The sequence below is a fragment of the Chiroxiphia lanceolata genome, chromosome 1, assembly GCF_009829145.1.
Source record: "Chiroxiphia lanceolata isolate bChiLan1 chromosome 1, bChiLan1.pri, whole genome shotgun sequence".
In the NCBI taxonomy this organism is placed as follows: domain Eukaryota; kingdom Metazoa; phylum Chordata; class Aves; order Passeriformes; family Pipridae; genus Chiroxiphia; species Chiroxiphia lanceolata.
The window spans coordinates 85,835,903-85,852,206 of record NC_045637.1 but is presented as its reverse complement, the minus strand read 5'-3'; the positions used below and the strand labels follow the sequence as shown (position 1 = coordinate 85,852,206).

Sequence of the window (16,304 nt, the reverse complement as noted above, 5' to 3'; positions counted from 1 at the left end):
AGTTGAGTCAAAGTTGTTGTTCTCAAAGAGTTTTACCTCTGGGAGACAAGCAAATACAAACTGTGTCCTTTTTATTACCATAAGTAGGAGTATTCTGCCAAAACCTGTAGGGACCTGCAAGCATACAGGGGTTTACTTAAATTTTTTCATGCTAACAATAAGTTTCTTTGTCTTCACTGCCACTTACATGACTACCACTCCGGCTAACTTAATCCAGGTTATAGTTGTTGACCTGCACTGCAGCACAAGTTGCCAGAAGGAACTGCATTATCAAAACCCAACACATTCTACTTTGTTACAAGCAGCAGTCAAGCATTCAAGTCACTCCCCTATCTCTGCTGTTGCTGGTCACCTTGGGTATAAAGAATTGTAATCAATACTGTTGAAAAGGGTGAGGAATTTTTTCAACACTGGACACATATCTTATGATTACGTGAATTTGGCCTAGTTTGCATTCTTCCTCTCAAACCCAAATATTATTGTCCTATTTATCACACATGTGAAAAGTTACACTTCTCATACATGTGAAAAGGCATTTACCTTTTTGTCCAAATAGATCATCCTCTGGAAGTTAGAAACAATTACAACAAATGCCTCATGATGCAGAATTCCAAATGAACTGGAGTCAATGGGACAGCAGGCAGGAACAAGAGAATTTTCTCTTATGAGCTTCTCAAAATAATGGGGTCTCAGCTACAGAAAATACAAGCTTTGAAGATGGGATGTGAATAACTTTTTGAGGCTATCACACCACTCGACTAAACATTTTGAAAGCCCTCTGCTCTGATCCGATACTAAATAATGTTCCCACATCTGCTGTCAAATCTTGCAAATGAATATTTTCTCTAGCCAGAGTTTGTACTAAGCATCTCCTTCTGCTGACAAACAAAAACTATTGAACAGTGAGTCCTAGTGAGAAGAAACGCATGTCTAATTTAGGTGATCACCTAAAACACAACAGAGGAGATTTTGCAATTAATAAATCCTGCATCAGATCTACTGTGCATCAGTTTCCAGTATGTGAAGCCACATCAATTATTAACCATGGTTTTAAGTGTATCTTGAAAATTATGGTTCAAATGTTCCATAAATGAAAGATCTTAGCAGGCTACCAAGGAGAGCTTATTCCACAGAGGATTATTCAATGGTAAAAACCATCTTGGGAGGGGGAGCAGGGAAAGAAAGGAGTTTGTCACAATCACTAAATGCAGACATACTTATCCATGTTGTTTTCTAAATGTAAAACAACTCAGAAAAGTATATTACAAAGCCACTTTTTCATTACAACTTTAAATATTCCTTACATTCAACTTCAGGGAAGAGTTGAGGACCTTGTATCATGATTACATTCACTTTTGAGATTCAAGCGGGAACAGCCTAAGGATGTTTATTTTAAACAGCAAAATGCTGAGTGAAATAAAATGAAGTCACTGTAATGATTAGGGGGCTTCTTTTTCTCTTTAACAAGCAGAAGATTTAGTTTTGCTTGGTATTGTGATGTCTATGAGTAAGCAATCATTCTACCTATTACTATTATGTTAACAACTGTAAACCACCTACAATTACTACCATGATCCCTAACCTCTGAGAGGTGGTAATCCAGTATTGGTTGTTAGCTGTCAAATTTATTTCCCTTTGGTGAAATATACCCTGGGTTTAATTACCAGTCATTCTTGATACTTTATGGAGTTGAGCTCAAGTACTGTGGCTCTGACATTTAACCCATGACCCTTAAATATTTACCAGCTTTACTGGTTGTGTACAATTATCCCTTCAAGTATATCTCAGATCCATCATTCTGCCCATGACTTACTACTCCAGTTATTCTAAATCAGATACATCTTCTCCTTTCTAATGAAAGGGGAATCCTTAGTTTCCACCTTAAAATATAAAAAAAAAAATTAAAAGATAATGCTGTATGGAACTGTGCATCGTGGTCAGCATCTGCTAACTGTTTTTTACTGTGTTAGAGCATGACTTGCATCTGAGGGACAATAAACTCAGTTCTGTGCAATGTTTATTAACAGGAGCATCAAACAAGATTTCTGTTACCGATTATGAACTCAGGGTTCCTCTCCGATGACAGGAGTGGAGTTCAGGGTGAAAAACAATAATTCTCTGACATGCTTAAATGATGACACTGAGCCCACACACACTTTTCCATGAGGTCATGTTCCCATGGGTGAGAAGTTGACAGTACTAGGGAGTAGCTGTACTTCAAACAACACAAATAACTTCTCAGAGTTAATGCACCTCCAAAAACCCTCCAGATGGTCTGCTTCTCTGGAAGAGGCAGCTGATGCCCCTAGAAGAACCGTCTACGCAGGGAGGAAAGGGTAAAATGCATCCTCCCAGAGGCAGTCTGCCTCCAAAGGCTTCAGGTTTGGGAGCCGGGTTTCAAGCAGATACCCAGGGCCTTTCCATGGCCACTGAAGATTCCCAGTTCTGTGCAGAGCTGAAAAGACAATTCAGAGGACTAAAATCTTGTGCAATGACCTGGGTATGTTGTGCTTTCCTCAAAAGGCTTTTGAGAGTTAGTACAATATGATTTTAAGTGATAGGCATAGATAATCTAAATACCTTGTAGAAGCAGCTAGCCCAGTTTAAGATACACAAACTTTCTGCTGCCAGTGCTGCTACAGACTAATCTAAATATGAAAAACCTGGCAAAAAGCACAGAAAAACATGCTTAGATGTAGTCATTTTTACAGTGCAACACATGACAGTGTTTGCATATGTACATGCCCATACATAGCTTCTCGAACAGAATCTGAGCCTGAGAAGGTTTACAGTTACCCTTGATTTTACTCAGCATGAGTTGTCACCTCGAGAGGAACACTCAACATGGCACAGCATTAAGCATATATGCAAGTCTTTGTAGCGGCAGAGCCAATGAGACACATAAGTAGTGTTTATAAGTAGTGTTCGGCTTCAGAATATTCCTTTAACATAGTTAATCAGCAACCTGGCTCAAGACTATGCAATCTAACCTCATTGATTCCCATCCAAAATCCAAGCCACCGCACAAAACATATATTAAGAAGTTTTCAAGTTAATTATTTATTTACATGTAGTTATCTTACTTCCAGAAGTGTTTAATTTGTAGGTAATTTGCACTCCATATAATGTATTTTTAAAAAGTGTAATAGTCTAGCTGCCTTTAAAATTTGCATATTACTTGAATGCTTTATCTCTATTTTAATATAATTTTTCTTCTCTTATAAATAAATATATAAAGCTTACTTCTAACAGGTAAATGAAATGCCTCATGGCCCTCAAACAGATACACATACTTACCTCATATACAAAGAAAAACACAAATGTTTTTTCAACAGCACTGGAATGTTCCAGAGAATTCAAACTCAGATATTCTCTGTTGAGACTGACTATTCATTCCTCCCTTCAGCTATTTCTAAAATCCACAATAAAGTTTAAAAAACTGTAGAACAAGATGACTTATCCTACTGAATTAGCATAAATTCCCTTCTTAATATATGGCTTCAAGGAACTCCACTGTACTTGATAGCATGGTTTTAAGATGCAGAACAGAAATATTAGGACTCTGATAAAAGGTACCTTGTGTGTATACCTTTTCAGAAGGAATTTAGGCTATTGTTCAGGAATTTGTTGCTCCATGCAATAATTTGAGAAGTAGGAAAGGACATACTGGTATCATGTACATAGTTATGAAACTGCAAGTATCCATAGGCTCAAGTCTTTCAGTTTAATCAGGCTTCCTGCTGATGTAACCCTCACTCTCAGAGCAAGAAGTCACAGTGTGGAGACTCAGACAGGGTCATGAAAATGCTAGAAAAAAATACCATACTTAATTTTCCTAAGCAATTCCTTTCATTCATCTCAGTGGTAGTTGTGCCAATGAGATCAGCAGAAAAAAACCCACATCCTTCTAGAGTAGCACAGCAGGGTTCAAGCAAATCTTTCTGCTTTTTCTGCTATCTACAGAGTAACTTCCCTGTAAGACAAGGCTCATTATAACTACAGTTGCACTGTGCACTTCAGAACTTCAAAAAATAAAAACATCTTTGGTTTCACTTCATACTATTATCATTACATGAGCATTCACCATGTGAATGACACTTCAGATCTCTTGGAAAAACTAAAGTTAAAAAACCCAAACCCCAAAGATTTCTTTTAGACCTCTCTGATTTTAACCAAAAATACAACCTTCTTTTGAGATAAAAAGAAAAAAAAGCAATTCCAATTTGTACAGTGTGTGTCAATCCACTGCATGTTTATGAGCACGAGCTATAAAGCATTTAACAACTACAAAAAAAAATCCAAACCACAAAAAGAATTCAATCCTTATCACAAGCTTCTAAAGTTTTTAGTGGACAATGATACCTATGAGATTATTAACTGCATTGGAGAGAAGTAAGAAGTATAATCAAAGCTAATATATATATATATCACACTTCTATACTTAAATAGAGCAAATTAAAAACCAAGAAAAAGGCTCTAATGAAATTTTTTTTTGTATTGGTATAGAACTGTTTTTTTAAGGACACAGAACTATGAGAAGCTGAATCTTAAAATATTTGACATGTGGGATATATATCATTTTAGAAAGCATCGCAGCCAACCTCCAAAATGATCAGAGAATTATAGAATAATTGAGATTGTAATGGCCTTCGGGAGCTCATTTAATCCCAACTGACCTAATCATATTTGCTATACAGGCATTTTTCCCTACATCCTCCTTGCTTCAGGTTTCTGTGTGTTCTCTTGAAACCATCATGAATCTTTTGTCTCACATTTCACACTTTGCAGGATAATTTAAAATGTGTTTATGTCTTTCTGGAAGTCCAAGAGATGCTTTAGTTGCAATAACATAGCTTCTGAGAAGGTATGCTGTTTTTTTCTGCAATTTCTGCATTTTTTATATAAATTTATTTATGGAGCTACTCATATTCAAAAACACATTCCAATGTTTCCTCCCCCAGCCTCTGCCCAATATAGGCACAGTCTAACTTATTACTGTAGAAGAATGAATTACTGGCAACCATCTTACACAAGGATAGCTCTCAGAATACATGACTTTTATTTGCCAAGATTATAGTGGCTCTCAACATGCTACAGCACAGAGACTTAGCTGTTCAGTCAGTACTCTCCATCCCAGTATTGTTCTGCACCAGACTTAAGTACTGCAAATACATTGTAAGTCATCAAATCAGTGCCTAAGTGACCTACTGCCAAAAGAACATACAAAATCAGGTCCCTTATCAAAGGCAGCAGAAACTACTATCAAGTCTGATTTGCTTTAGTTCACCTTACCCTTGCTTAAAACAGAGGTGAAATTCACCAGTTCTGCAAAGTGTTTTGCATTTCTACACTAAGAGAGTACATAAACAGGTGCAACATAAGTAATTGTCCACGGTATGATAGAAAGGTTTAATGAGTTAAAATAATTTTTAAAGTCTATAAATTCCTGTGAAAGATGTTCTTAAGTCCTCAAATCTGTAGTTGTGTGTTCAATTATAAATATGTAAACCATACCATGTTTTCCCCTTTATAGCTAGAACAAATTCTTGAATGAGAGCAAAAAGTAAACATTATAGCAAGGCTTGAGTCTGGATAGTACACAAAGCAATAGCTTTGCAACTGAACACTGTCCATATTAATTCCAGTGATGTATTATTAACCTTTCTTACATCTAAATGGATTACTTCATGTGATCAAAAGCATGAAAGAGAGCATGGGGTCTCCAACAGAGATACACTTTGAATAGCATTTCATTTTAATGTTAAGGAGATTGGCAACTGAGAGGCTCTTACCTCTTTCTACTTATCTCAAAGGTTAGGCCAACTCTGAAGCAATCCCAGACCAATGCAGCATCTAGAGTGACACAGGGATGCCAAGAGAAAAACACAAATCTACTCAGCTGCATTAAGAATAAGAGCATTAAAGGCAAACTAAGATCTGCAAACCTGGTGGAAGCATACAGCTGTGTTGTGAAAACTACAGAACCAAATACCTTGGAGACAGAAACAATACTGCCATCTTGACGTTTAAGCCCTATTATATCCCTCCACACTGCAAATTACTCCAGAACTTCAGATACTAGACAGTAGCCTTACACATTGTATGATTCGCCCAAAGCAATAAGCCAGCCAACAAACACTCACAAGTAGAGCACAGAAAAGTAGTTTCTGGAATTGATGCTGCAGGTACATACTGACTATTCTACAATCCATTGCAAAATCTGTTGTCTTCAAAACATCATAAGGAAATACCCAAAGAATTCTTGTATCTTGCAGCATATCCTTATCTGCCAAACAGAACTGTAATTATTTTCCGGTCTTATTGAATTCAGTTTTCTAAATGACCATTAAAAGGCTCTGTTGCCACAGAATCTGCCTGAAATGACAGATTAATACAAGGTCACTAAACAGCTCATCGTGAACTTCCTGATATTTTATAAACTAGACTGCCTTCATATATTATGACACATGAATGATTGCAAAACTCCTTTCAACAAAGAACTTTTCAAGGCCTTTTGTCTTTAGTACTAGAAGTGCTTGGAGGGAGACAGAGTTCTCTGAAAAATATGAGGTTTAGTTTTTCACAGCGAGGAAGCTCAGTCTTAAAAGAGTTTTTGTTCCTATTGAAAAGCCTTTGAATATAAAGTTGAACTGACTAGAAACTCCTGTAAGTGATCCCTGGATGAAGATATAACACATATCAGAATGCATTTCTTCTTAATCTTTACATCCTTTGCTCCATGCTTGCTAAATTCTCCCAAATTAAATCAAAAAATGGTAGAAAATGCACTTTTGTGCACTTTTAATTTTATCATAAATGACGAATTTCTGTCAAAAATCAGCAGGCACAATGGTATTTCTGTATCAAAAGGGTTCTCCATTTTAAACAAAGGGGAAACCACTCTAAAGTTGAAAAGTCCTCTGTGAGTGTCATATTGTCAGCTAGACTGATAATGGTTCAAAATGCTATGACTCACTAAAAGTTATGCTTTTTTTTTTTTTTGCATTACTATCCCCTCACCAAATCAGGATCATAGTGTTTTCTGTCTTCAGCATAGATAATAAAATCCTGACATGTTGAAAGGCCCTTTTAAAAGTGCCCCTCTGTCACTATAAAAATAAATTTTAAAAAGTTAAAAACTACACCCACGTGTTAAGAGATACATTAATCTTGGAAAAATTTCAATTAATTTACAATACTGTTTTGTTTATCAGAGTGGGAGCTGAGCCAAGCTCTCTGTGCATCTGATGAGTCTCACAATAACCCCGAATGCACCTGTTAATTTTGCCTCTGGGTAAACAGTTGAAAACTCCTCAGCTATTTCCTCAAGTTGGGTGGAAACAAAGAAACATGAGATTAAAAAAAAAAAAGAAAGCACTAGATTAGGGAATTGGAGATGCATTAATTTAAGAAAGGAACAGGGTCAAACTAGGGGCTAGGAGGCTAATAAGCACAGAGCACACAGCAAGAAAGCTCACAGCAGGGTAAGAGTTCACTTAATTTATTCAAGCGATCTATTCCAGACGCAGTAAATGATACATTATTGGATCCAGACCTGCAACTGCTTACTAGGACCAACCTCACTTAAGTGTCATTACCCTCCCCTTTAGAAATATTGCTATTACCCAAACCTGTTCACAGTGAGGGCTTTACTCAGCTGGCAATCCACTAACTTTTGTTCTTTATGATGCTCCCCCTAATTCCCCCTCTCTGCTGTGGGAATTAGGCATTACAACCACCATGCTAACTGCAGAACACCCAAGTTGATACAACTCTATGAGATTTTTAGTACTTTATTACACCGAAAACCAATCCTACGGATAGCAGACTATAAACAACAGCAAATGCTATATCAAGCAAGCAGTAAGTGGTTAAGGACTTAGAGGTTTACTAGGGGCTTTCAATCAATCAAAATCTCCTTCGTACAAATTAGAGAAACCTGAAGAAGAAAGCAGAGAAACACTTATTGTGGAAAATTTTAAAGGAACTTCAATTTTATGTCTTTTTCTTTGAACAAAAGAAATAAAGGGCAGATGTTTTACTGTAACAGATTGGCTTATTTTTTTCCCTGCTGAATTATGACTAATGCATTTACTAAGCAAGAACAAAAAGGAGCACTTTTATGATGACAAACTCTCCAGTAGCTGGCTGTTGACGTCCCTAAGAATATCATCTAATTCAGTGATCAGGTTACACAAGATTTCAGAATACATTAAACTATACTGTACAGACAGAAAGTGGAGCAACTGTGAAGCACATGGAAAGTATAAACCTTTGCTTAGTGGGGACTTTCTTCAGCCCTTGGAAACCTGCTAAGGTCACATATTAAAAACTACTTCCAACTACCTGTCTTAGCATCCCAAAGACACAACTGACTCTTCTGTTTATCCTAGTAGGGGCTATAAGATTAAACAAACCACAAGCCCCTGCAGCTCTTGCTCTGTGTTTGGGCAGTCTGAAGATAGACAGCACTCAACAAAGAGAAGACCACAACCCACCACCCATCGTAGAGGGAGACCATGGTGCACATCGGGCTGCACTTACAGATTACACCACACATTCACCTGCGCTTGCTTGTGTTTTTTTCATTCGTGGCTGGGCTTCACGAATGAAGATCTAGGGAGGGCTCTACCCACATTTGTTACAAGCGCGCTGGTGGCTAAAAAGGCCAATACGAGATAGACACGTCTGGTTGCAAAAGGCACAGCAGAAAGACTCCTTAGGTGGTATATTCTGCAAGACACGATTCTTTCTGCATTGTCTTTTCTCCTCGAGAGTGATCCTGCGTGCTTTTTCAAAAGCATCAGCAGCGTTATAGATAGTGTGTCTCCAGGCCTCCTGATTGGAGGCCAGAGTAGACCAGTTATGTTGATCAACATGGCCAAGGCTGAGATGTTGTTTCAGGGAGTCCTTGTGTCTCCTCTTTGGGGCTCCTCTCTTGTGGCAGCCGGTGGCAAGTTCACCATAAAGCAAGATCTTAGGGAGGCGGTGGTCCTTCATCCTGGAGACGTGTCCTGCCAACGCAGCTGTGTTCTCAGCAGCATGGCCTCAATGCTTGTGACTGCTGCTTGTTCTAGAACTGACGTGTTAGTCACATAATCTGACCAGTGGATGTTTAGGATTGTACGGAGACAGCGTTGATGGAAGCGTTCTAGGAGACACAGGTGGTGGCGGTAGATGACCCATGATTCGGATCCATATAAAAGGGTAGACAGCACAATGGCTTTGTAAACACTGATTTTTGTACTTTTCTTCAAGTGTTTATCATGCCATACTCTTTTATGGAGTTTTCCAAAAGCACTCTATGCCTTTGCTAACCTGTTGTCTATCTCTCTGTCAGTCTTACCGTCCAAGGAGATGAGGCTGCCTAGGTAGTTAAACTGTTGGACTGATATGAGCTCTGATTGGCCAATGGTGATATGGGGATGATGGAAGACTTCCTGAGGTGCAGGTTGATAGAGAACTTCTGTCTTCTTTAAGCTGACTTCCAGCCCAAAGAGCTCAGCAGCCTCTGCAAAGCAGGATGTTAAACGCTACAGAGCTGCTTCTGTGTGGGCGACAAGGGCGGCATCATCAGCATAGAGCAGCTCTCAGACAAGACGATTTAAGGTCTTAGTGTGGGCCTTCAGTCGCCTTAGGTTAAATAGGCTTCCATCAGTACGGTATCGAATGTAGATACCGTCCTGATCATCGAGGTCTGCTGTGGCCCTTTGGAGCATCATGCCGAAAAAGACTGTGAATAGAGTTGGTGCAAGAACGCAGTCTTGTTTCACATCATTAGTTATTAGAAAGGGCTCAGAAAGTACATTGCCATATCTGACTTGGCCGTGCTGATCCTCATGGAGTGAGATGATCATTTTAAGGAACTTGGGGGGGCATCCTAAACGTTCCAAAATCTGCCATAGACCTTTTCTGCTCACGGTATCGAAAGCCTTGGTGAGGTCGACAAAGGTTACATAGAGACCTTTGTTCTGTTCCCTACACTTCTCTTGCAGTTGTCTGAGAACAAATACCATGTCTGTGGTACTCCTGTTGGCTCTGAAACCACATTGGCTTCTGCTATAGTGGGTATTAGTCTGTTCAAAAGTATTCTTGCCAGGATTTTGCCAGCAATGGAGAGCAGAGTAATACCACAGTAATTTGAACAGTCTGATTTAACTCCTTTCTTCTTATACAAGGTGATGATGACTGCATCACGAAGGTCTGATGGTAGCTCACCTAGTTCCCAACAGCGCACCACAAACTCATGAAATTTTGCATGGAGTGCAAGGCCCCCATGTTTCCAGACTTCCGGTGGAACTCCATCAACCCCAGCTGCCTTGCCAATTTTCACCTGCTACAGGGTGAAAATTTTCACAATTTTCACAAAGCTACAGGGCTTTGTGAATGTGGGTAAAGCCTTCGAGCCTGCGCAATGGATTTTTTAGGTGAGAAGCAGTATGCGCGGAACTGAGCCCACCCTTTAATCCTAAGGTTCATCTGCCAGGGCCGAGCGAGCTTGGATGCTGACAGCGAGATCCTTAGGATGTAGGTTTCCTTAGAGTGTCCTTCTCTTAGATGGATGGCCTTACAGGGCTAAGCGAGCTCCATCTGCCCAGGTTTGGGGTTAGAGTTGTCCTTCTCCTAGGATGGTTGCCAGAAGGCTAGTGAGCCCATCCTGCCCATGGACAGGGTTTTATCTAACCCTTCGGTTTGGACCTGTCTGGCATGGGAGACCCTACCAAAGGCATGTACCATCGCCAGCATAGCTCGCAACCGCATAGGGTACACAGGCTCCTTTCTCGCTCATAACAGTTAGGGCAAGCCTTTCACTCCCTCCTTTTCTGCCACCCATCTGTACTCAAACCCAGGGAAATACCCAGGAACATCCCCTAGTCCTGACCACCCCCGGCGGCCGGCGCACAGTGGTCCCGCGGCATGGCCTTGGTGGCCAGCGCATGGCCGCTCCGCGTGGCCAATCCCCCTCTCTCCCCCCCCGCCCCCCTCCCTCCACCGTCCCATCCCTACGGCCGTTCCCCCCTCCCGGCACCCCCTCCAGCCCGTCCCCGCGCCTGCCCTCCCACCTCGCCCCCCGCCAGACCCGCCGCCCCCCCCCTCAACCAGACCGGCCAAATGGCAAACCTCGGCAAACCTCTATGTGCTCCGGGGCCCCCCCCCTCCCCTCCCCGGGGGGGCACCAGTCTCTGTGAGCTCTAAGGCGCCCTCTCTCCTCTCCCACAAGGGCGCAGTCCCCACCGGCGAAGCTCCCTCTCTCCTTTCTCCCCGCCGGGGGGCCACCCCGCGAGCCTTGCTTGTGTACTGTATGGCATAGATGGCACCCCTGACGAGATTTCAGTGTGGTGAAGTCCCTCCGTTAGACACCTGTATCAACTTGTACCTTCCACAGGGCTGGGGCAATAACGTTCTTAGGCTGATAGGAAAGGAAAGGCTAATCTGTCACGAACAAGATAACTGCTGCAAACCTTAAAAGTTCCTCCTGTCCTCCCCGGGCTCAAACTGAGTAACACTTAGCTTGACACCAAACACAGAACAGCTGCAATAGTGGGAACTAGTGAACGTTTTGTTTGTTAAAAAGTTAATTGACTGAAACTCATATATTCAGCCATTTGCTTCCATGTTTGTTAATTTCCCACACTTAATAGCTTTTGCAAGGTCCTTTGCATTTCTCACTGGGGGCAATCAGTTCTTTATCTCTGGAAATTAGCACTTCTGGAAAGAAAACAACACTAACACTCAGCTCAAGAGAAGCAGCTCACTAGAAGCCTTTAGCGTGAGAGTGTTATGTATCTTTCAGATTTGGTATCCATTTGCACAGCTGATTGCAAGGCTGATGACAGTGTCAGCCATTATGATACTTTATGTGCAGCCGAAAACCAAAAACTCTTCATAATGCTTAAATGAACATATTATAAAGAAAAAAACCCCAACACCTATTTGGTCATTTTCCTCTACTATAAAATCTTATAGATAACCCTCAAATGCTTGTGCAACAAATTAACAAAAGTTTGGCTCTCAGTGTGAACTTTCAAGATGGCTGAACTCTGGGATTTTAGGCTGGGACACTCTAGAAAAGTTAATTCCCAAAGCAGGATTCATATTTGTCTCTGAATGTCAGAAAATGTCTCTGAAAGTGAGAAACAACTAGCCCTGAGGCTTTGCTTTGCACACCTCTGGGTGATAGCATTAATAATGTGAGTGCTGGGGGCAATTTGAATTCCAAGCAGATCTATTCAAATTGATTATATTCAAAGTATTGCCATTACAAGCTTTTAAAAGGCCTCTGCAAAAGCCACAATAACATTCAGAACTGCCGTTTCTAGATTTATTTTAATTGTTACTTTTGATCTTTCAACATTCAGATTTTCAGTCTTTTCTTGGAAATCTCAAGGGCTGCAAAACAAAAAGCTGAGATCTTGAAATTATCATTGAGCTCCAGGAGCTGAGGCTTAAAGAAAACACTAGATATTGCAAGACCCACATTAAAATCATGAGAGTTGGAAACGCTGTGTGAGGCTTTGGTTTCCCTTTACATAAAGTACTGAGGAAAAACGGCATGTAAAAAAGGTGATTAGATCCACCAGTTAGATTTATAAATGTAAAGGGGCTTAAAATAACCAAAATATATTAGATTGATAAAGAATATTTACTACATCTGATATATCTGTAATGTAAAAAAAAAAATTAGAGTATCATATACATAGACCCAAACTAAAGCCATTCATTTAAAATTCCCCCAAGTTTGTATGACTCATATAAGGGGAATTTTTAATTTTAAATTATTTTTCCCTTCTGATATCAGTGCCAACTCTCCCCGACCCCTTAACACAATTAGCAGCAGACAATGCCACCACTGTTTCCAGGGCAAGGACACAAGCTAGGACCAAGTAATATAACAAAGTTGTTTGTAGCTCTACAGTTAAAGGTTATGTCAGCATTTTCGTGATAGAAACCCTGTTCCAGAGGTCAGTAACTCTTCTGGAAAAGCTCACTCCACTCAGAAACTTGTTGCAGAGTTCCTGCCATAAGACACATTCTTTCAGGAAAACTTAACTACATACAGGTACGTCTGTGTGTTAGGCTGATGTTGTGAATAATGTGCAAGTCTTTATTCTCATTGTCCCACAAATCAGGGCTTACACAGGCAGCAGTTTCACACCTGCATATTTGTCTCTTCTATCTGCTCTATCCAACTAGGGACATATATGTGAGGCTTTTCAACTCAGACAGCCTGGCAGGCAGCGTTGACATCCAGACAGTTTCACAAGGAAACTTTGGACTGGCATGAGGCAATGGACAATGAGGCAATAGGCACATTTGCCAACAGAGCACCTGGCTGGTAGGGGTATTCAGGGTAGCGCTTCTTGAGATTGAGACTGAAACTCCCTGATGCAACTACAGAATTACTTGTCTGTATTACTATGGCATGACCTGGGCTGGGTAGGCTACAACCTTTGCCATAGTAGCTCGCACAGTAGTAGTAGTTACATAAAATAAAAAGTCTCAGAGACATGAAACCAATAGAGATGGAATTTTCTTCAAATGGCCATGCTGGAAGAAAGACGTAGGAAAACAAGTTTGACTGTCATGACAGGCAATGTTTGCAGTACATCAGCTGTCTAACCATTGTGAAGACTCCTGTTGGCATCACAGACTGAGATTTTGAAGCACAGAAGTGATGAAATAGCTTTGAGAGTGTTTACAATGGATGACTCCCAAGCTTGACTAGTAGTATGGGAGAAAGAGAGAGGTGCTTGTCTGAAAATTTAAGAAGTGGGTGCTGAAAATGGGTGTCAGAAGTTGGCTTCAGGCATGAGTCAGCCAGTCAACAGTGAAGGAGAGATGACAGGGTCAATATAAGCCGTGAAAAGCTTGTGAAGAGAAGACAAGTAACACTGGTCTGATGTGACAGAAGAAAAGAGCCAGCAAAGACTTGTGTGATATGCTGAATGTGGCAACTGAGGGAAATGATCTTCCCACGAAAGTTCTGAGTGGATGTGCACAATTTTGCAAATCATGTTCTCCAAGCCCACAGAAAATGATGCTGCCCCACTTAAGACATGAAATTATTTCAGACTGAATGTGCTAAGTAGATTTGCAGAAATTAGTATCTCTTAAAGACATGATGCACAAAGACTCAGCAAAATGTAGACTGAAACTGGTGCATCTGACTTTGTCCACATCTTCTTATAAGCTTGTTCGAAGACTGGATAAAGAAGTCATTAACCCAATCTATTCAGCACGTGTCAGGCCACACCTGGAATAATATGTTCAGTTTTGGTCCCCACTATGCAAAAAAGCTGTGGACAGGTTGGAGAGGATCCAGAGAAGAGCCACAAAGATGAGCAAAGGCTCAGGCAGCCTGACATGTGATGAAAGGCTGAGAGAACTGAGTTTGTTCAGCCTTGAGAAAAGGCAGCTTAGAGAGACCTTATCACCTTGTCCCAGTATTTAAAGGATGTCTAAAAAGAAGATGGACACTCCCTTTTTACAGGGAGTCACATGGAAAAGACAAAGGGTAATGGGTACAAGCTAATTCTGGGGAGATTCTGATTGGATACAAGAAGGAATTCTTTCACTATGAGAACAATCAGCCATTGGAATAATTTCCCCTGGGAAGTGATGGATTCCCAATGTTGGACACTTTCAGGATTCAGCTGAACAGGGCCATCTTGTCTAGACTGTGCTTTTGCCAAGAAAGATTGGACCAGATGATCCTTGAGATCTCTTCCAACCCAGTATCCTATGATTCCATGATTCTTGGAAAATATGTGGCTTTGGCAGCTACCAGAAATTACAAAAGGAGAGACAAACCCCAAAACATAGTGAAGTTCAAACTGTTTGTGTAGTCCAAACAATTAGAACAATTAAAAAATAGTTAAATCAATAAACAATTTGTTTATACCAAGTGGAATTGGTGGATGATAATTCTTATCACACATCTGCAACTTTACATCATTTTTTCAGATAAATTATTATTTGTCATGCTTCTAACATTACAAGCTCTTTCCCTGAAAAGAATCTATAAGCCACACAGTCTATCCAAAACTTGATCCTACTTTAACGGAAGTCTAGGACTATATTTGTCTTTATTGGTACAGGGTCAAGATGCTGGTGTGCATTTTGTTTCTTTTCTTACCATTCAGATGGGATAAAACATAGTAGAATATTCTTTTTAAGCAGGGAGCAGCTTTAGGAAATGACATCTCAATCCTCAACTGTGTCAAAAACAAAGCCAATTTGTTACTTTGACAAATTGCATACTTTTTCTTCAAACAATTTCTGAATTGCAAATATAAATTATGTACCATAACAAACCCCATAATTGCTATTCTGAGGCCTTTATAAGTTCTGGGAACTAGGACTTTCATGCAGCAGGTGTGGAATCACTGTGACTGGGCTTTGATAGATGAGGATGGACTGCAACCAAGTTCCAAGACAGGGGTGCGGATGGGTTAACTCTGCTACTAGTGCACCACTTAAGTGCTTAGTAGTCAGAATTATATGCTAGGTCCCCAAGGAAGGTGAGGCCACAGGGTCTAACAAGACATCCTCCCCTTCTGCACTATAAAGTAGGTGAGAAGCTAAGAAAACATGCAAGGGTTTCCCACAGGGGGAGGGGGGGGAGAAGATGCCCTTGAAGACAGCTGCAGTAGTAGCAGAAAGCCAGCCAGGGAATTTGTGTATAATCTGAGACAAACTGGCAAGGAACTTTTCACAGAAGGGTGTTGCAGGACCTGTGGGGCGGTGGAAAACAGCTGTGGTGTGCCCCGAGCAATGCCTCCAAGTGGGTGTTCTGCTCACTTCTGGCGCTGCACTGGTGCCTTGGGCAGAACTAGTTTCATTAGGCTTTACACAGGGATGTGAGTTCCACCTTCAGTGCCTGTATATGGATGCTACGCTAATCCATTACAGAGAGCAGCAGCTCTCAAGGAGCCACTGTGGTCTGAAGAATGGAGGTCCTCTTGGCACTGCTTAACATGGGAAGCAATGACATTGCAGGCTATCGTACCAGAGCACCAGAAGGCAGGGCTTGTAAACAGCATTGAAAATTTAAATGGCCCTCAAACCAATCTGCAAGCCACTCCAGAGCAATTTCACTTCTATTCAACAGAGGGGCAAAGGAAACTTATGAAGTAGGAGGAAAGAATTTATTCATAGTTCAAATATATATATATATATATATATATATATATATATATATATATATATAAAATTTACTCCTTGACAGGGCAAAATACTAGAGCATGAAAACAAAAATCAGAACAGTGACTGCACAATGAAAGGAGTTTCTGCCAACAGTGAGC

At 40.6% G+C, this 16,304-nt stretch overlaps 1 protein-coding gene and 1 long non-coding RNA gene across 3 annotated transcripts in view; both read right to left on the bottom strand.

Moving 5' to 3' along the window:
* GMDS (GDP-mannose 4,6-dehydratase) overlaps positions 1 to 16,304 on the bottom strand; it is a 417,655-nt gene that overhangs the window by 156,280 nt on the left and 245,071 nt on the right. The window lies entirely within an intron of this gene.
* LOC116794136 lies at positions 2,001 to 2,958 on the bottom strand. The gene is made up of 2 exons (XR_004359707.1): positions 2,797 to 2,958; positions 2,001 to 2,455 (listed from the first exon to the last, which is right to left on the bottom strand). It is a non-coding gene; the product is annotated as an uncharacterized LOC116794136 (long non-coding RNA).